This window comes from Artibeus jamaicensis, unplaced genomic scaffold (assembly GCF_021234435.1).
Source record: "Artibeus jamaicensis isolate MK-2021 breed Jamaican fruit bat unplaced genomic scaffold, CSHL_Jam_final scaffold_833, whole genome shotgun sequence".
NCBI lineage: Eukaryota > Metazoa > Chordata > Mammalia > Chiroptera > Phyllostomidae > Artibeus > Artibeus jamaicensis.
The window spans coordinates 8,862,066-8,882,243 of NW_026522056.1; the positions used below are offsets into that span (position 1 = coordinate 8,862,066).

Genomic DNA, 20,178 nt, shown 5'->3' on the forward strand with positions numbered 1-20,178 from the left:
CCCTGCTTTACAGATGAGGAAATTGAGGAAAAGAGAATTTCGGGGACTTACACAAAATCTCACGGCTAGACCATGGCAGGGCCAGGAGTGCAGTGAGCTCCTTTTGACCTCAGACTCTTGGTTCTTTCTGCTCTCGCTCCCACGTCTCCTTAGCTTCTTCCCCACGACCGCCAGTGGGGGCAAAAGCTGGCCTTTGTTTCTGACTCTTAGGTGGGCCGGAGAGGCGAAGCCAGAGGCGAACTGGCTGCCCCTTATTGTACAGGGAGCTGGGATCATAAGTGACGGGGTTTCCCACTGAAAAATCGGAGGCACTTTCATGGATGTGGAGGGTCATGCCAACCTGAAGCTGGGTTTTTATTTTTGTCATTGTTTTTATTAAGGTAAAATTCATATAACATCAGATTAATCTTTTTAAAGTGAACAATGCTGTAGCATTTGGTAATTTACAATGTTGTGCAGCTACCACTTCTATCTAGCTCCAAAACATTTTTATCACCCTCCTGCAATAAAACTTGTACACATTACACAGTCACTGCTCATGCTCCCCCACCCTGGCCCCTGGCAACCACTAATCTACTTTTCATCTGTATGGATTTACCTAGTCTGGGCCTTTTTTAAAGTTATAATTTATTGTTTGTGCTATTACAGTTGTCCTGATTATTCTGGACAGTTCGTATACATGGAACCATACACTGTGTGACCTTTGTGCCTGCCTTTTCTCACTGTGCATAATGTTCTCAAGAATTGTCCATATTGCCTTGGCTGGCGTGGCTCAGTGAATTGAGCACCGGACTGCGAAGTAAAGGGTCGCTAGTTCGATTTCCAGTCAGGGCACATGCCTGGGTTGCAGGCCTGGTCCCCAGTAGGGGGTGCATGAGAGGCAACTACACATTGATCTTTCTCTCTGTCTCTTTCTCCCACCCTTCCTCTCTCTGTAAAAATAAATAAATAAAATCTTAGAAAAAAGAATTGTCCACGTTGTAGCATATCAGTACTTATTTCTACTTTATGCCTGCACGATATTCCATTGTGTGGATTGGCCACATTTGTTCATCTGTCCATCTGTTGATGGACATTTGGGCTGTTTCCACTCAGCCTGGGTACTGAGGGCAAGTGCTCCTGAAAGCGGGAGTGTCTCTGGCTCTAAAATCAATCCTCTCTAGAACCTACCCCATGCCCTGTTTGAAAATGCTTTCCTCTAGGGAAGGACGAGGCTCTTAAAGTGGGCTCCGGCGGTGGGGCTCTGGGAGCTCAGCCGAGGAGCAGGGCTGTGTATGTGGTGAAGGAGCTCCCTTTTCGGGAATTTCTAGGTCCCTGGAGTAGGTGCCTGCAGTGACCTGGCGGAGTGTGTGGACTCCACCTCCGCCCAGGGCTGCTGTTCTGATCCCCGCAGGCAGGACAAAAGCCTTCCCCAAACCCCTCTCTCCTCTGCTTCGTTAACAACTTCAATTAGCCCATGGGCCAGAGATGCTTCATCAGCTGGCTGGATCAGCAGCAAAATTAAGCCGTCACGTTTATGAACTGCCCTGCGAGTTCTGGGAGGAACTCTGCATATTTTACATTTAATAACTTGCCTCTCGTTTTTATTTATAATGTTAATAATGATTGGGGGGTGCTCTGGGTGAGCTCATGGCGAGAGGGGGAAAGACAGTGACTTCGACACAGAAAGATGGGAGGACATGTGGCAGGGACGACTGCTCGTACGCCTGTTATCGCCTGCCCCTGCCCTGCCTTCCCCCACAGGTGGGAGGGGCAGCCCCACTGACAGAGCGCTTTTTCTCTGGGGGCCCACGACCAGGAGCCGGGGAGGAGTCCTGCTGTGTTACCGTCCGCGTGCTCTGACGTGGGTGTGGGCTGCAGGACACTCAGCAGGCTTCGGCAAGGCCAGTCCACAAAGTGCAGCCTTCTTCCTGCTCTTTCCTGGCCCCAGGCCCACCTCGCTAGCTTCTCAGATGGCCTCTTTGTGGGGAAATGGGTGCCACACTGGGTGAGAGAAACAGGGCTTTTGCCCCGGAAATGTTTCACAGGGTGCCCGTGAGATGGGAGAGTGCCTCAGCATCTTTCAGAATGAGAGTTTTATTGACTCATCATTTTGGATACTAAGGTTGAGAGGGGCCAAGTGACCTTCCTGGTGACTAGCTGGCGAACCGTAGTACTGGAGGGGCATTGGTGGGGACTGGGGGTTTCCATTTCAGGATGGGGGTGTGGGGAAGCTGGGCCTCCCAGCACACCATACACGCTCAGGACCCAGCCCTGCCCCCGACTCCCTGGGCATCTTCGGGCCTCGGTTTGCTCTTCTGTAACAGCAACCACCGAGATCTCCATCCCATAGGGCTGCTGGGCCGTGTACTCACATCATGTTGTCGAACGCTCTTGTAAACTAGACATTGCCGTATGTATAATAATTATTGATTGCCGTCTACTGGGATGCCGCCTCTGGCGTGTGGCATTGCTGGGGACGCTCTGGAGAAGGGGTTTCGGAGAGGGCTTGGTTGGTGAGGATTGGGGGTCTGGCAGGCCTCCCAGTCTCTCTGGGCTCACCTCTGTGGTGGCAGCTCCGACCGGCCCCTGATGACACCTAATCAAGTGGGCACGGCTGTGTGAAAATGAAACTTGATTCACATACACTGGCCATGGCCAGATCTGTCCTGCAGCACGTAGGTTTTTTCGACACCTGCTCCGAAGGAGCGTGCTCCGAGGATACAACCACTGATGTCTGGGAATACAGGCCTGTCTGGAAGAAGAGTCCCCTGAGGCACATCCACTGCACCACAGTCTGGTGGCTTCACAGGAACATTTTTTTCCTGCAAATTTTTCCTACCAAGAGTATAGCGTTAAAACCTCCATTACCCATGGCCTCCTGTCCTTGGGTACCTTCACAGGGGACTGCACAGACCTCGTCTCTATGCCCCAGGAGTTTGGCTCAGCTCATGCTCAGAGAGGGAGAAATAATTGTGTTCACCTCAGCTGCTCTCATCTGGGACAATCAAGGAAATACTGCTGTACCAGAGGTGTGGTGGTTGGAAAGATTCTCCTACTTTCCTCCATAGCTGACTCTTCCCTGAACATTTCATCACCATTGTGCTGGAGGGTGGGGGGTGGGGCAGGACAGAAGCCACTTTCTTTTACTGTTCACCTGCCACATGCCAGGCTTTGTGCTCCGTGTCTCGTGGACACCAGATCTAATTAGTCTTCTCTACCCCCTTACGAGGTAGATCAGGATTGCCAGGGGACAGGCAGAGCAGCAGAGATCCAGGTAGGTCAGTTACTGCCCGGAGGAGTGGGAGGCAGGGTCCAGATTTAGCCTGCTTCTATCTGATTCCCAAGCTCATCGTCTTCCCACTACACCCCATTGCCAGCAGGCTCTGCAAAGCCCATCACAACGGGTTTCCCAGCTCCATGCACCCCCTCTTCCTCCAGGGCACACATGAGACGTGGAGTAGTAGAGTTGGGAAAGGATGGACTGAAAACCAGGAATCTGAAGTTCGAGTTCTGCTCCTAAATTGACGCTTGACCTTGGGCAAGACACAGGTGCTTGCTGGGCCTCAGTTTCCTCATCTGTGCACTGAGATTGTCTTGACAGCACCTTCCAGCTCTGTGATTCTCAGAGCTTTTCTGCAAATAACCTGTGGTGGCCAATGCGTTCTCCCCATCTGGCTGCTCAGCAGGAGGAAGGGAGGGAGGAGGCAGCAGGAAAGCAAGGTCAATCAATTCCAGCCAAGACCAAAGCCTAAGAGATGGGGCGTGGCATGCTGAAAGATGATGGCTGGCAAAAATCATTAGAAGCATCTTTCAACAATCTATATGCCGTTATCGATCTTGTTATAGATCATCTTCCATTCCTCTCCCTACCTTTTTTCCCCCCAAGATCTTCTAGATCAATACAGCAAGTGCATTGAGACTGTTGCAACACATTTAAAACCTTATAAAAGGTTATTTAGTTGCTAACAGTGCAGTGGTTTCTGCAAAGCCTGCCAAAAGGTTACAGCTTTTTGGGGATCATAAATTACAGACGACAGGAAAAAAGTAAGTGCGGTTTTCTTTATTGTCTCGATGATGGATGGACTCCTGAACAGGGCAGAAAATACATCATATCACCTTTAATGGGCGTGCATTTCTGCAGCCATAACTCACAATTTTAAAATAGAAAATGGTGAAATATGGCATTGTATATTCCACTTGTGACATATTTATGAGTCCTTGCCTTCTTATAAATACAGTGATTGCTATTTCAAAGCACCATGTCAGGTATGAGCCGAGCACAAACAGCTGGCGCGGCTGAAAAATTATAGCCAGAGTGGACGTTTTCAAAAACTCTCTCTCGCAGCAGTAAATTTACAGTGTTTGCACTAACTGTTATTAAAACCAAATCCATATCTTGGCAACAGGAACCCATTGCTCAGGAACAGCTGGAGTGACAGTGCACCCTGACAGCTGGGGTGAGCTCTAACCTTGGCCATGGTTCATATCCAGGAGGGAAGGCCGTGGGCCTCAGGCGAAGACCGGGGGCCGCAGCTCCCAGATCTGGAGCCTGGCCGGCCCCCTCTGGGCCGGCCTCAGTCTCCTGTCTGACCGCTGAGTCTAGGCATTGCTGCTTCCAGCTCTTCTCCTGGGCTGGCCAGCAGTCCTCTCCTTACAGTTCTCTGTCTAGGCCTTGCAGCTGCTCAACCCCATGCCCTCCCAGCTCCCTTCTCTCCTGGTGAGTCATTCTGGTGTCTGGAGAGGGAAGCAACAGAGTTGCAGACAGGGAGAGACCCTGTGCACGGGCCACAGAGGAAAGACAAAAGACAGAGCCCAGGAGGACTGGCTGGTGTTGGAGGGGTGGCAGGGGTGGGGGGGGGGCGATTAGGCTGCAGGTAAAGAAAAGATGGGATATAAAAGGCCAGGTGGTCTATGCAGTCATAACAATTTTCAATTCAACCATGGAAATATAAAAAGTGAGTAAGACATCGTTTTGACTCTCAAGAAGCTCGTAGCCTACAGACTACCTAAGACACAGCTAATATTTTTGTTTTGTGCCTTCTAAATTCTTTCCTTCTCTGATATTTTATTTGGCTGTTTCAACAATTAAAGAAAATATACAGTAGCTTAGTGAAACTCCAGCTATTATGTGGAATGGAAGGAGACAAAAGAATACATAGGTTGCAACTTACATGGAGTTTAAAAGCCGGCAACACTGAACTATGGGCAAAGAGGTCAGAGCAGTGTTAACATTCTCGAGGGCGGATGGTGTTGTATAAGTGAAGAGGGGCATGAGGGAGTCCTGGAAGGTGCTGGAAAGGACTGGTTTGGATCCTGAGTTGAGCAGAGGTTGCACAGGGTATGTAGAGTTAAAACCCATTGCTCTGTGAACTCAAGACTATTCCACTTTACAAACTTTATGTTTGTTATACCTCAACTCCCCTCTCTCCCCCACCCCCAGGCAGGCACTGGTGACTCTGCTTTATAGGTAGGTGGGGAGAGTGGGCACCTCCCAGGGACGCAGGGGTGGTCTCAGAGGAAGCTGCAGTTCTACCCTCAGGCCAACACCGTTTATTTCAATGACATTCTTGCATTATAGGTGAATTTCTCAGTTTGGGCCTGCTCATCAAACCATGGCCCCTGGGGCTAAGACAGCTGTTTTCAGCCTCTTCCTCACTTCTGAAGTGAGGCAAGAGGGGGGCAACAACTTCCCCCACTTCTGCCCTGCAAACACACCATCCCTGGAAACCTGGGTGTAAAGAGCAGAGAGGATCTGCTCCGTACCTGCAGGTGGGTAGGGAGGGTCCCACAGGGGCCCTCCATCCCTACTGTGAACTTGGGGTCCCTGGAGAATGAGATTTGAAAACAGACGGCCCAGTGACTTCTAACTCTGGCTTGGCAATCTATCCAGAACACTTCCTATAGTATCAAGGGATAGGTATAAAATTCACACAAAAATTTGGGACTAATATATACTTATTCGCTCATTCCTTGTTTCAATGTTTGCAGAAATCCTATTCTGGAAGGAGGTATTGGCTACCTTTGTGCAGAGGGATAATAAAGATAATAATGATGTGGTCCTTGGTTTTAGGAATTTGCATATTTGTGAGGAGGCGCTTCCTGTCTGTACTGGCAGCCAAGACAGAAGAATAATGCTGGGTCATGGTGGGAGAGGACTTTATGGAGCTGGTGATCATGATGCTGGATCTTGAAGGGTGAGCACAAGTTCACCAGGAAGAGCTTGAAGGAAGTGAGGTGACGGGAACAGGAGCAACAGAATCTGGGGTACCAGGGGCATCGTTCGGCAGAGGAGGGTGGCCTGTGATGAGATGGAAAAGCTAAGGTGAGGCCATCTTTTGGGAGATGCTAAATGCCACCCTCGAGGAGTTAGGCTTTACTCTGTGAAAGAAGTCCTAGACGGCTTTGCCCAGGGGATGGATGTAGTCTGACCTGTGACCGAGCCAGCAGCCTCTGCAGCATGTGGAACTGTGTTGTGGAGTGGGAGACGCTGATGCTGAGGAAAGAGCTGAGTCCACCGGGAACTTCCGAGTGGGAGGCACAGTGGGTCCCGTTGACCTCTGAGAAGACTGCAAACTCTGAGATTGTATAATCTGCAACAACCACATTTGAAAAGGTTGGGAACTATTTATAGGTCCAATCTAATATGGTTTTTTTTTGGTGGGATGGGGAGAGGAGGTGCTGGTACTTTTGTGTAGAATTTTAATAGAAATATCTGTTCAATCATAAAATATGTCCTTGTAAAAAAATATCAAACAGCGTGACAAGGGTCAGTGAGAAACGCACTGCAGGTCCACTTCGGCCTTGGTCCCCTGCCCGAGTCTGGTATTTGGCCTCAGCTTTGGGCTTGGCTTCTGGAAACCCAGATGGTTGATGCCAACTCCAGTGTCACTTCTGGCATCCCTGAACCTGCGTGTGATCCGTGACTGTGTGAGTGCTTCATGTCTAATCCCAGTACGGTGGTGACGTGAAGGAGGCCTGGCATTCAGGTTCGGTAATAGTTAAACATTAGTTTTGAAGTAGAGGCAAGACCCCCAGGTGTAACTTGGAGTGGTAATCTCATTTGTGTTTATATGTTGAAATCCTATCAATCAGATAAAGAGAAATGTGTATTTGTTATCGCAAGAGCTAAGTGGTATGAGTGTGAAAGTTGTTAATTTTACGTATAAAGATTATGGACTTTCACACAGTTGATCAAATGGGAATAACCGACCGTTACTATGAATGGTAGGAGAGAATATGCTAGGTAGACCACTTTGGGAAAAAATTATGTCTTCACATCCTTTTGGGGAACCAAAAATATGATAAAAACCTAAGAAATAACAAGATAAAAACATGGATTAGTGCTATGGACTAAATGTTTGCATTTCCCCCCAAATTCATGTTGAAACCCTAACCCACAGTTTGATGCCAGTCGGAGGTCAGGAATTTGGGAACTAATAAGAACAGGTGAGGTCATGAGTGTGGGGCTCCATGATGGGATTAGTAGACCCTTGTGAAAGACCAGAGACCCCGCTCTCTTGTTCCGCTCTGTGGACTCTGCAAGATGACCTCATCTGCGAACCAGGAAGAGGGTCTTCACCAGACAGCGCATCTGTTGGTACCTTGATCTCGCACTTCCAGCCACCAGAACTGTGAGAAATAACTGTTTGTTGCTTATATCCATGGCAATTTGTTATAAGGGTCTTAGTTGACTAAGACAATTAGATTATGTCTGTAAGTCTCATTTTATAGAATTATTTGTTGTAATAACATTCATGACATTGAGCAAAACAACCTTTCAAAACTGTTTTTAATTTTTAAATGTTTAATTCTACTTAGGCTGTGAATCTTTCAAGAAAAAGCCACATCTGAGGATCCTTCACATTTGTGAGGATGAATAAAGACAAAATGTCAAGTTTATTACCTGAACATTTTAGAAGGAGAAAACATTCAAAAATTGCACACAACATCTGTGATACATGGTGTGGACTCAGACATAAGAGAGAACAGGAAAAGAATGGGGAAAAAAGACACTATTAGAGAAAAACAAGACTCTCCTCAAAATATGTTGCTTCTTACCCACCTTGGCTGTGACCATCTCTTCAGTGACACAGATGTGCAGTGGAGAGGCCAGGGAACATCCCTTTAAGTGGACAATCCAGAAAAACCGTGTTAGACTCTCTGTCAGCCGCCCCCCCAATTTCAATTAGTTTTAATACAAAGTTGCAATAATAAGGTTGTAATGTAAATTATGCATACACCTTGGTTTTTTCTCTGGCTTAATTTTAACCCTTGACCATTTGGCCTTCTGTAGAATGTACCTTTAGCTACACCAGGTCTGTCCAGAAAGTATTCAGCCACGTAACATGAAAACTAGAGACACCTATTGAAGAAGATACAAGACACATTGTACCCAGGACGATGATGCCTCAGTCCCCTTCAAAGTAGGCACCTTGGGACCTCACACAGTTCTCCCAATCTTCATCAGCTGCCCCATCGGATTTTCCTGAGTCTCATTGATGATCTGAAATTTCTTTCCTTTCAAAGGTGATTTTAGTTTTGGGAAAAGCCAGAAGTCACAGGGTGCCAAATATAGTCTATAGGGAGCACGAGTCACCTGGGTGATTTGATGTTTTGCCAAAAATCTCTGTATGAGATGTGATGCATGAGCAGGCACGTGGTCGTGATGAAGCTGCCAGTCACCAGTTGCCCACAGCTGTGGCCTTCTGAATCATCTGAGTAGTTTCCACAGAGGAATGTTCAAGCTTAATGTGAAGTTTGATGCAAATCTGTTGCTCTACTCACTCAGTCATTTTGAATGCGGTGGCCACACAGTACACATGCTCCCTCAACAGCATCTACCACCCCCACTGTCTAGTACAGTGAAGTCATCCTTGTTCACAAATGTGCACCCCAGTCCACTCTCCTTGGCTGCCAGGTTACATCGATTTCATGCAAGCCGTTTTTGTTGTATTAACAATGGCTGGACTTTTTCTGGACAGACCTCATAAATTGAAAACCATTTCTCTCATTCTGTTCTTGTATGTAACCACTGAGTCTACTATATGTTTTTTAGACTTTTGAAATGTAGCTACAAAATACTTGTGTTTTTTTTTGCAATAATTGAATTGTACCATAGTACTTTCCAATAATTTCCTATTTGTCACTCAATATTTTAATACAAACATCTCTCCACCAGACTACATATCGCTGTAGTTTGTAATGACTGCTTATATTCCAAAATGTGAATGTGACATTATTTATTTAATCAATCATTAGTTGAAGAACGTATAAAGAACTATTTTCAATCTTTATCCATTGTAAGGAAAGCTGCAATAAACACATTTGTACATTTTTTTGTGAGTAGTAATGATTTCCTTTATATATATATGTATGCATATATATAATTTTTGGTATGTCTCTCCATATTGTCTTCTAGAAATATTGTACCAATTAATATTCCCACCCACAGTGTTTATATATAAGAAGCCTGTTCACCAACACTGAACATCATCTGCCTTTTGAATCTTTGCCAACGTGTTATGTGAAAAATGGTCTCTTGATATTTTAATATGCATCTTTTATTATTAGTGAGGGGGAACATCTTCCTATATGTTATTGCACTGATTGCTTTAAATCACAGAGGAAATGATGTCATCCTAAGTGAAGGCGGGAACACCAACATGTGGGTGGAATATTCTAACTTTGGATGAGTCTACGTCGACGCAGTGTGTGACAGATACTTGGTATTTGTTCCACCCTTTGCAGCGGTCAAATCACTCTCACTTCCTAATTTCGGTTAATCCTCACAATCGCCCTGTGAGGATTTATTGTTCTGGTTAATGTTTCCAAGTGTGGAAAGATGGAGCTCTGGGAGGTTGATTGGTCTAAGGCCTCCTGGGTAAAAGTGTGGACCTGGAGTCTGAAGCTCAATTTTCTGCCTCCCTGTCAGTCTTTATTACCCCAGTTGTGTCTGCACCCGAAACATTTACATCCAGATTCCTGGGCTACAAGTTCTCTAATAGTAAAAATGCTAGATTTATTGAGCACGGCCCCGTAAATACTTGATCTCATTGAATCCTCAGAACAATTCTATGAGGGAGGAGCAAATTATTCTCCACGTGTACAGAGAAGAAGCTGACCATGGTCACACAAGTGGGCTTTAACCTTGTAAAGCTCATGGGAGCCCCTGCTTTTGAGACTATACTGCACAGCTTCCCGTGCCAGTGGGTATGAGGTCCACACAAACAGCCTGCTCATGTAAACTTGTGAGTTCCTCAAAGTGCAGGGCATTGCAGGAGACTGCAACATGAGTTCAAGGAAGACAAAACAAAATCAGGCTGAGGATAAAGGAGGGCGGGTATTGTGTTTTCTCAACAAGGACACTACGGCATTTTGGGTAGGACAGTTCTTAGTGTAGGATTGTCTTCTGCATTGCCAGAGACTCTGCATCCTTAGTGCTTACTCTCTAAAGGCCAATAGTATCTCCCAGATACTATGAGCATCCCAAATCCAAATCCTGAGTTTTTGAATGGCCCACGGCGCGGGGGGGGGGGTTACTACTGCGCTGGTTGAGAACCACTGATTATGGTGCATGTCGACTTCAGCTGCTGAGTTTATATTGTGCCTGGTATGATTGTACAGTCTCGGCCAGCCCTCCAGCACAGGGCCCCGGTGTGCAGAGTGTTCTGCACAGGTAATGAGGTATTTCTGGGCCTTCTCTTGAGGCTGATCCTCAGTAACCCCGGAGCTCTCGATGCAGCCTCTGTCTGCAGACAGTCAATAAACATCAATACTTGCTCTTGACAGATGTCTGGGTGTCTGCCGTGCTGTGCTGGGCTCTAGCCCACGGCAACCACTTTTCCAGGCCCAGGATTTTCTTCCTTTTGATGGCAGAGACAGCAGCAGGAAGGGGGGAAACCAGCTCCCAGTCTTGTTGCTACAGGGAAGGGCTTTTAAAGGGCCGGGGCCTGAACTCTGTGGGTTGGCTCTTCTAAAAGCGAGCCTGGCCCACTCCTTCTGGCCACGGGAGCAGGCCCGCTGGCTCGGCTGGGTTCCTTCTGCCGAGCCCGTGCGTGCCCAGAGCTGCTGTGTGAGCTCATGCTACATTCAGAAAGAGCCGGGGCCTCTGGGGCACAATCAGCAGAACTTCAGGAACCTTGGGGAGGAAAAGGCAGTGAGCAGCTACTTGGGGCTCGGCTCTGGGCCTGCAACCCCACCAGCCAGCCGGCTATGCCCACCAAAGTGTCTCTGTGGGCATACTTTCAGAGAAGTGACGGCGACGCAGCAATATTTAAACTGTTGCCCATCTCCAGTTTGCCCAGCAAAGAGAGGTTGTTACAGGGCAGTCAGAACACGTGTGCAAAGAATGGTCCTTCCCCAAACAGGAAGTTCTTTACATCTGCCGGGTCTCCCACACAAGGGAGTTTTTTCTTTCTGAGTCCTCCTTCCTCACTTGTGTGGACAGCAGTCTCTTTCACCCTTGTTGTTGTTTAGGGCTAGACTGTGAGCAAGAAAGCTCACTGTTAAAAAAAAGCTATTGATTTTTAGATCGATCCATTACACCATTTATTATAAATAGCGCGTAGGTTTCCCTTGTCGTATGTATGGCAGGCTTCTGCCCTGGGAGGGTGATGCTAACAGGAGGTGAGGGGTCTTTTAATGGTCTCCTGTGGTGTTACTTCTGCTGCTGGGAGAAACCTGGCCAGAGAATTTTCTAGTCTGAAGCTCTACTTAAAGGGCTCCTCCTTGGGAAGCGTGTGGCAGGGCTCTAAGGTCCTCTGGGGAGACATGGGTGATCCATGGGACCTTCCCATCTCTTTCTTGGGCAGGTCTTCATCGCGGACCTGCTGGTTGTGTATGTTCCCTGTCCATCCTCCAGGACATGCTTTCAAATTGATTTGCTTTGTGGCTTTGCAGGAGTCAGCGCGGCAGCACGGTGGGTTCTTTGACAACCGCAGGTTTCGGCACTATGAGGGCAGCGTTTCATCTATGGCGGGAAATAACACGGGAGGTGAGGGCTGCATCCCCTAAGCTGATTTTGCTCTCTCTTCATTAACTTTGAAATGCTGTTAATGCAAACTGGCCAAGCCTTCTGCAGTGGTTAAGCCTCTCACTAGACGGCTGACTGCAGGATGCTCTGTACCAGGGGTGTCAAACTCATTTTCACCGAGAGACACGCCAACCTCGTGGTGGCCTTCAAAGGGCTGAAATAATTTTAGGACTGTATAAATGTAACTACTCCTTAACTGTTAAGGGTATCAAGGAACCCTATTGGTCTCTGGCTCCAGAGCTTCTTGAGAAGTAGCGATGACACATTTCAGGTGTCCCCATAGAGCTGGGTGTGGTTTATAGTGTGGCAGGTGGGAAGAGCTTGGAATTTGGACTCAACCAATCTGATACCAGTAACAGGAGGCTGCCACTTAGTAACTCCGCAAATGGCCCGAGTTTTGATCTCCTTGTCTCTAACTAAGAGAGGGTAATAACATTATCGTACCTGAAATGATTGCTGGGGAGGCTCCACTGAGAAATGTGAACAGGCTTTGGCACCTGTGAAATGCTCCCCAAGTATTGCCTTCATTATCCTCTGCTCTTAGACGTTCACCTTTCAGGTCTCTTTGAACTGTGATGAATCCGGTGATGTTAAACTTTTCCCGGGACAAAGCGCTCTATTCTTCCTTCCCACGAGACACCCACAATCACAAGAGGCACATAAAATCCAGGTGCAACCCAGCGAGTTGACACTGTCTTTTCTCAATTTAGTTCAATTTTACATTTTCTCTGTCTTTTTTCCTTAATTTTTGTTTTAAGTTGACTCAAACAGACCCTTAAGGCAACAACGGGTCTGGGAAGAGCAAGACAGCGTCTTTGCCAAAGCCGCAGTATCAGACATGAGGTCAGCAGCTCAGCAGCTGTCTAGGAAGGCTGGCGGAAGGGGGGCTGCCTCGGTTTGGTGCCTTCTTGATGAGGTGTTTGCGCAGGAATGACTTATATATGCTAGGCAAAAGAACTGAGTGTTGAGTTGAGCTAATACTCACTGCAGAGCTGTCTTTGCATCAAGGTTAGCTTATGGCCCAAAAAAATGTCTTGAATATCAATTGTTTCTTCTTCACATGAATTGGGGGCAAATTTGACCGGTCTTGCCAAGAGTGGGGTTTATGGGTGAAGCTTTGATATATAGGTGGAAGCAATAGAATATAGTAGAAAGGGTACTGGCCTTGGAATCTTGAAACCTAGATAGAGTTGGCTTACCACTCACTGCCTGTGTGACTTTGGGGAAATCACTTAAGCTCTCTGGTCCACAGGAGTCATATATGTACATGAAATATAATCATGTTTGGGGATAGTTACATGTATCACATTGTATGGTAATTACTTTTGTAGAAATTAAATACTTAAAAATTAATGTATAATATACATTCAGAAAACTGCCTGAGTCACAGCGGACACTTACAAGAGTGTCCAGCCTGAGGTCTGCGGGCGACATGCAGCTCAGAATGGCTATGAATGTGGCCCAACACGAAGTTATAAATTTACTTAAAACCTTTATTTTCTTATCAGTTTTTGTTAGTGTTTGTGTATTTAATATGTGGCCCAAGACAACTCTTCTTCTTCCAGCGCGGCCCAGAGACTCCAGTAGGTAAACAACCCCATGGTGAGCCCAGTCCCGTAACCATCACTCAGACGGAGACCCAGGACATTACCAGAGCCCCAGGAACTCCTCCCCGCCCTCTCCCCACCGCTCCCTGCCTCCTTTCCCGAATGACCACTGTCTTGCTTCTAACACCACAGATTAGTTTTGCCTATTTGTGAATTATTTATAAAAATCAAATCATACAATATGTACTTTTTTTGTGCTTGACTGGATCTGCTTGTGGGGCTCACCCGTGCTGTTGCAGGCCGCAGTGTTGATTTGTGTGCACTGCTGTATAATATTCCACGGGATGGTTACATGTCTCCAGTCTCTGTTGATGGAGATTTGTGTCGTTTCTCGTTTTGGGCACTTTCGCATAATGTCAGTTTGCCTGCATTTCTTGTTGGCATATACCTAAGAGGAGAGCTGCAGACGGATGTGGCTCAGATTTAAGAGAAACTGTCAAAGAGAGTTATGGAGTGTATCAGTTTCTACCACCACCCGGCAGTGCGTGAGAGTTTCTGTTTTTCCCCATTTCCCCCAAACTTGGTATTAGCAACTGTTTCATTTTGCCATTCTGATGAGGTAAAGTGGTGTCTTGTTTTGTCTTTTATTTGCATTTTTCCAATGGCTACTGAGGTTAAGCACATTTTTATATATGAAGGGGAACCCAAGCCCCCTGGAATTATCTTCTGGAGGATGGGCCCCTTGTCATACAGACTTTCCTTGCTAGGTGAGTGTTCTAGGAACCCATCTATACCATTGTACAGACTAGTGTTGTTGTGAGAGGCTGCATTCGGCCTCGGGGAATTTTTTTTAAAAGACTCAGTGTGTTTGCCCATTTCATGATGGGTGATTTATGAGTGCACCTGTCCATACCGCACTGAGTGTTCAGCAGTTTTTGACCAAAAATGGATTGACCCCCAGGCCCCAGCCCCCTATTCACCTGATCTTGCCCTAAATGATTTTTCTTTTGTTTCCCTGGATGAAAAAACCCTCAAAAGGAAACATTTTGCTAATGTGGAAGAAGTGAAACAAAAATCAGCAGAAGCACTGAAAGTCATCAAAACCGAAGAGTTCAAAAGCTGTTTTGAGCAGTGGGTACATGTATTGCATCAAATGGAGAGCACTTTGAAGGTGACTGTATAAACATGTAAGAATAAACACACTATTTTTATAGATAAATTCCAGGTTTTTCTGGGGTCCCCCCTTGTATTTATAAGCCATTTAAATATCCTCCTTTATGAACTGCTTAAGTCTTTTGGTCGTTTTTCTATTACATCTTTTTTTTAATTTGTAGGAATTCTCACTATATATATTTTTTATTTTATTGCTTATGCCATTACAGTTGTTCTATTCCCCCCCTTCATTCCCTTCCACCCTGCACACCCCTCCCCCACCATTCCCCCCTTTAGTTCATGAACATGTGTCTCAAGTTCTTTAGATTCTATATTTCCCCTACTATTCTTACCCTCCCCCATCTATTTTCTTTTTTTAAATTAATTTTATTTACCCCCATCTATTTTCTATCTACTGTCTATGCTACTTATTTCTGTACCTTCTCGCCCCTTCTCCTTTTCCCACTCCCCTGTTGTTAATCCTCCACGTGATCTTCATTTCTATGGTTCACTGCTGATCTAGCTGTTCTCTTAATTTGCTTTTGTTTTAGGTGTGGTTGTTACTAACGGTGAGTTTGCTGTCCTTTCACTGTCCATCTTTTTATCTAAGCAATGAATAAATAGCCAAACTTTCAGATGCACAGTTCAAAACACTGGTGATCAGGATCCTCACAGAACTGGTTGATTTTAGTCACAAATTAGAGGAACATATGAAGGCTAAACTAACTGAAATGAATGTAAATGCACAGGAAACCAATAGTAATGGAAAGGAAACTGGGACTCAAATCAAGGGATCGGACCAGAAGGAAGAAAAAATCACTATATTTTAATTGCAAAATATTCTTGGGTGTCTGTATTGTACATGTCTTCTCCTGCTCTGTGGCTTGCCTTTCCACTTTCTTCATGATACATTGTAATGAGTAGGCCAGAAGCTTTGGGTAGCAGCACGCCTGTCAGGACGCCAGCACTCCAATCCCATGATGCTCACGGAGCATCCCTAGCTTGCTGGGACACCGGGGCCTGGCTGGTCAGAAGAGGAGGCTCGAGGGTTGACTGGAATCCGAGGCTTCATAAAGAGAACACAGGGCTGATGGTTTCCAGGAACCATGTTGCTTGTTCACCTGATTGTGGGAAGAGAGGGCATTTGTTAACACTTCCTGAGGATTGTATTTTTAGAACCTTCATGGAGATAAAATCTCTTACTCAGTTTACAACCCTTCACCTAGGAATCAGACACAGAGGGCTCCTGGCTGGCCCAAACTCCATGTCAGGGACCCTTCTGTTCTCCTGTGGCCTGGCTGTGTGGGCAAGGCCGAGTGGCCCTGCTTCTCCTGTCACAGTCGATTGGACCGGTGTTGACATGGTAGCCAGGGGTGGCTTGAGTATGGGCTGGCCAGAGAACAGTCGAGGGATTCTGTGGACTGGGACTGAACTTTCTCCGAGGCTAATGAGTCCCTTCTTGGGGAACCCAAACCAGGAACCAGAAGGGTATTTCTGGGTGGTGTTGGGCACGTATGCTGAAAAGCTATGTAAACTTCGGGCAAGGGGAGCCATTTGGGGACTGTGTCCTTCCTGAATGTACAAGGGACTGAGGTGCAGAGAAGTCAGGCAGGAAGGAGGGGGCGGCTGGGGGCCCACAGAAGAGCAGAGAAATCATTGTGCGTAAAGAGAGTGAGAGAGCAAGTCCCTGTTTTCTGCGCTTCTTGAGGCCTGATCCGACCCTTCCTCATTTCCTTTGGGACCTCTGTGTATCCTTGTGATAATACGTTTTATTCGAGCTCGTTAGAATGGGCTTCTGATCTTTGCAATCAAAAGAATTTGGACTAAGATAGTCTAGATCAAAGGTAAGAAAAAAGAGGAAAGATTTATGACTTGTATTTCGCTCAATAAACTTTATAGAATTCAAGTAAAAAATGATTCCTCTGCAATGTAGATCACCTACCTTATCGATTAAAGTCATGTCTGTGAGAATAACAGTGCGCTGCTCCTGAGCCATTAAAACGTTAATTCTGGGCATGTGTGCAAAGAGGCAGCTTTCTGATCTTCCTCCTGTGATTACAGCATGGCCTTGACGTGAGGCTGGGGAGGGGACAGAGACACCTGTGGCCTGTGGCTGCAGAGCCTCACCTCTGGTCTTGACCGATGTGCTTCATGCTGCTTCACAGTCCTTGGGTTAAAGGGTGGTTACAACCTCAAGGGCCAAGAGTAGGGGGATGGTTAAGTAAATTAGTGATCTTAAATGAGGAAGTACTTACGGAGTCATTAAAGGTGATGTCATTAGAGAGGTTTGTAATGATATGGGAAATTAATTATGTAATAACTTCTAACACTAAGTGGAAAACAGATGTGAATGTTTTACACAGGTTGACCTCAACTATGTGAAAGTAAACATGTGAAACCGTTAACAATAGTTATACATATATGTCATATAAACAAGTTACATATGTCTGTGCCTTTCTGTATTTTCTAGTATTATTTTTGTAATCAGAAAAAACATTTAAAATTAAAATACAACTGAATAGGCCCGGCTAGTGTGGCTCAGTGGGTTGAGTGCCAGCTTGCTAACAAAAGTCTCCGGTTCGATTCCCGGTCAGGGCACGTTGCCTGGGTTGCAGGCCAAGGTCCCCAGTGGGGGGTGTGAGAGGCAACTGACGGATGCATCTCTCACTCATCAATGTCTCTCTCCCTCTCTTTCTCCCTCCCTTCCCGTCTCTCTAAAAATAAATAAATAAAATCTCTAAAAATACAAATGAATAAGCTGTTTACTCAGATTCTCAAAGTGTGTCATGCATCTGTTCTGGAATTTTCCTCCAACATCCATTCTTGGTCCTCAAAGAATTTTTCCAGGTTGTGAGAGACAGTGATACCCGAGCTCCGTGACTACAGAGACAAGCTGGGATCTGGTTTGTGAAAAGTGTGGGAGAAGTAAGAGGCCACAGACTCTAAAAGTGCTTCGAGATCTTGGAGAGGAAGCTTGTCTCCAGCAACCCTGGCCAGGGAGGGCGCTTCTGAGGTTTTTGTCCTGGAAGGGCCTGGCTGACGTTTAGGTGGGACTTGGGGCAGGGTAAGGACAACAGGGACAGAGCCAGGAAAAGCCGGTGGGGACTTTAGAAGCCACCTAGGCGGACCCCACCACTGTACAGATAAGGACGATTACTACCTGGACTCCAACGCTTCCTGCGTACCAGGTGTGCACACAGGTGAGAAGCACCAGGGCCTGCACCGCTCACATGTCATTTAACCTTCACAACGGTCCAGTGAGGCAGGTTTTATGACCTCCATTCTGCTAATGAGAAAACTAACCAACCCCAAAACAGAGCAAGGAAACTGGCTTAGACGGGTAAAGTGAAATTCACAGGCAAGTGGTGGCAGTTCCAGGACTCCAAACCATCCTTCCTTTTTTTTCTTTTGACCCCTGGTGATAATACTCAGATAATGACCATGTATTGGGCCTTCACTGTGTGGCAGAACGTGTGCCAAATGCTTGTCCTGCTTTCTCGCCTCCGATGCTCTCCTTTAATGCTGGGCAGCGTGTAGCACCTCTCACCTGTGTGCACACCTCTCACCTGTGTGCACACCTAGCACTTTGGGCCAGGAAACTGGATCTCCTTTCTTCCCCCTCTGTCCCACCCACCCACGGGTGCTGTATCCATAACATCTGCCATTGTCGGCAAAATACAAGTTCCCGGGCCTTGCGTCAGCCCTGTTTTCTTTCCTGCACACATGCAAAGACCTTTGAGTCGGCAGCTCGGGTTTATAAGGTTGCTACTTCCTGCCCTTGCTTTATTACATCTGTTCTTTGGGGCATGGTGTTATAAATTGGGTATGTGATGATGTGTAATCACTAACTGAAAAGCCAATACATTTTCACTGTACCGGCAGCAAGACAAATAAAAGGCAAAATGAAAGGCTTGTGCTCTTTCGACAAAGGGAAAAGCAGGCAACGCACATATTGAAGGAAAAAAATTAGACTGCAAATGGAAAATGTTGTCATCTTCGGGGAGTTGTTTCCTTGGGGCCATCTGGCTTGGGTTTCCCTCCTGGGGGTGGGGTGCCTGGTGGCTGGGAGGTAGGGAGAGTGGAGGGGGATCCTTGTGTCCTCTTGGGAACCGCATTATCACTAGGTTTTGTAAACCTCGGGCTGTCGCCCCAGGTGCAATAAGATATGATTCCAGCAGCCTTTGAATGAGAGCGATGTGCCTGTGGTCAGAAGGTACAGGGAAGAGAGCGGCAGTGGGGGAGGAGGGGGTGGCAGGGAGGAGAGAGAGAGAGAGAAGTGGACATGCTCCTGTTCAGGTGGGTGTTTACCGTAGAGTGATTTTCCCTCAGTGGAAGTTCTGCAAGCCATCCTGGCACGCAGTACATTGCGATCCATATAACAAGGGCTTAAGAAGGGACGATGCTCTGTCTGTCTGTCCTGATTTGCTGCTGTCACACAGCAGGGACGGAACAGGGCGAGGGTGTGTCTGCAAAGTTTGTTTTGAGAGATTTTAGGGAAGAAGTCCTTCTGCTCATTCACATCCAACTCTGAGACCGTGCAGAAACAGAGTCTGCAGGGCCATGGAGTTTTGTCTTGCTTTGCCTTTTTTCTTCTCCAAAGTCCCGAGGAAAATGCAATAGATGTAGGGCTTGAGGGATAGTTTTTTGAAACTGATTTAATCAGTTTTTTGAAACTGCTTTAAGCAAAAGATAATAAGAATAATATATACTGTTAGTCTATAAAGGGCAAACCAGAAAAAATAAAAGAGGAAAAGTCTTTAGGCTTGATGACTAATTATGTTCATGAAGAGAAGATGAATGTGTATAGAGATAAGGGCCTCTCCCTTGTGAAGAGGATTTGGCTACATGAGCAGCCTTGAATTTGCACTTCAGTTCATCCAACCCACTGATAGAGTAATAGTAACAATACTAAAAAAGTAATGGTACATTTATAAGTCAAATTTATTGATCACCTGTACACAGGGCAAAGGTGAGACCCCAGTGCGAATGACCAGGGCCCAGTGGGCTGGAGGGGCCTGGGGCTATGTTACATATCAGGGCAAATCTGCCTTCTCTGGGGCCCCCCCAGTTCTTTTCTGGGAACAAACCAGCTCTCAGCTGGTTCATTTTCAAAATTCTTTCATAATTTTTCTTATTTGGATTTCTTCAGAGTTCTGCGAGGGAGACAGGAAAGGCGTTCCTGTCATCCCAGAATTCAAGAATTCAGTGTGGGGAAGGCCGACTCATCCACCGTTGCCATGGTGAAGCCGGGACGGACCAAGGCCTTCCAAGGCCAGCTTCGGTCTTCTCTGAGCCATCCTGGAAGGGGCTGCGAAGGGGCTGAGACCACCTAAAGCACAGAAACAGCGTATCCAAGGATTGCTGCCCATTTCGGCTCTGGAACATGGGTGATTTGACTACATCGGCATCCAAGCAGCCTCAGATGGGATAGCACAGGGTTCCTGATGGGCTCGTGAGCAGCCTGGC

The 20,178-nt window shown here is 46.6% G+C and overlaps 1 long non-coding RNA gene across 3 annotated transcripts in view; it reads left to right on the forward strand.

Annotated features, from left to right (window-relative positions):
* The window catches only part of LOC119065059 (uncharacterized), a 32,555-nt gene extending 23,264 nt beyond the window's left edge, over window positions 1-9,291 (forward strand). For 2 of the 3 annotated variants that reach the window (XR_008390584.1, XR_005085533.2), the window contains 2 exons: window positions 6,053-6,595; window positions 7,801-9,291. This is a non-coding gene — a long non-coding RNA (uncharacterized LOC119065059). The remainder of the gene's footprint in view (window positions 1-6,052; window positions 6,596-7,800) is intronic. The other variant, XR_008390583.1, reaches the window with a different exon arrangement.
* The last annotated feature ends 10,887 nt before the right edge of the window (window positions 9,292-20,178 follow it).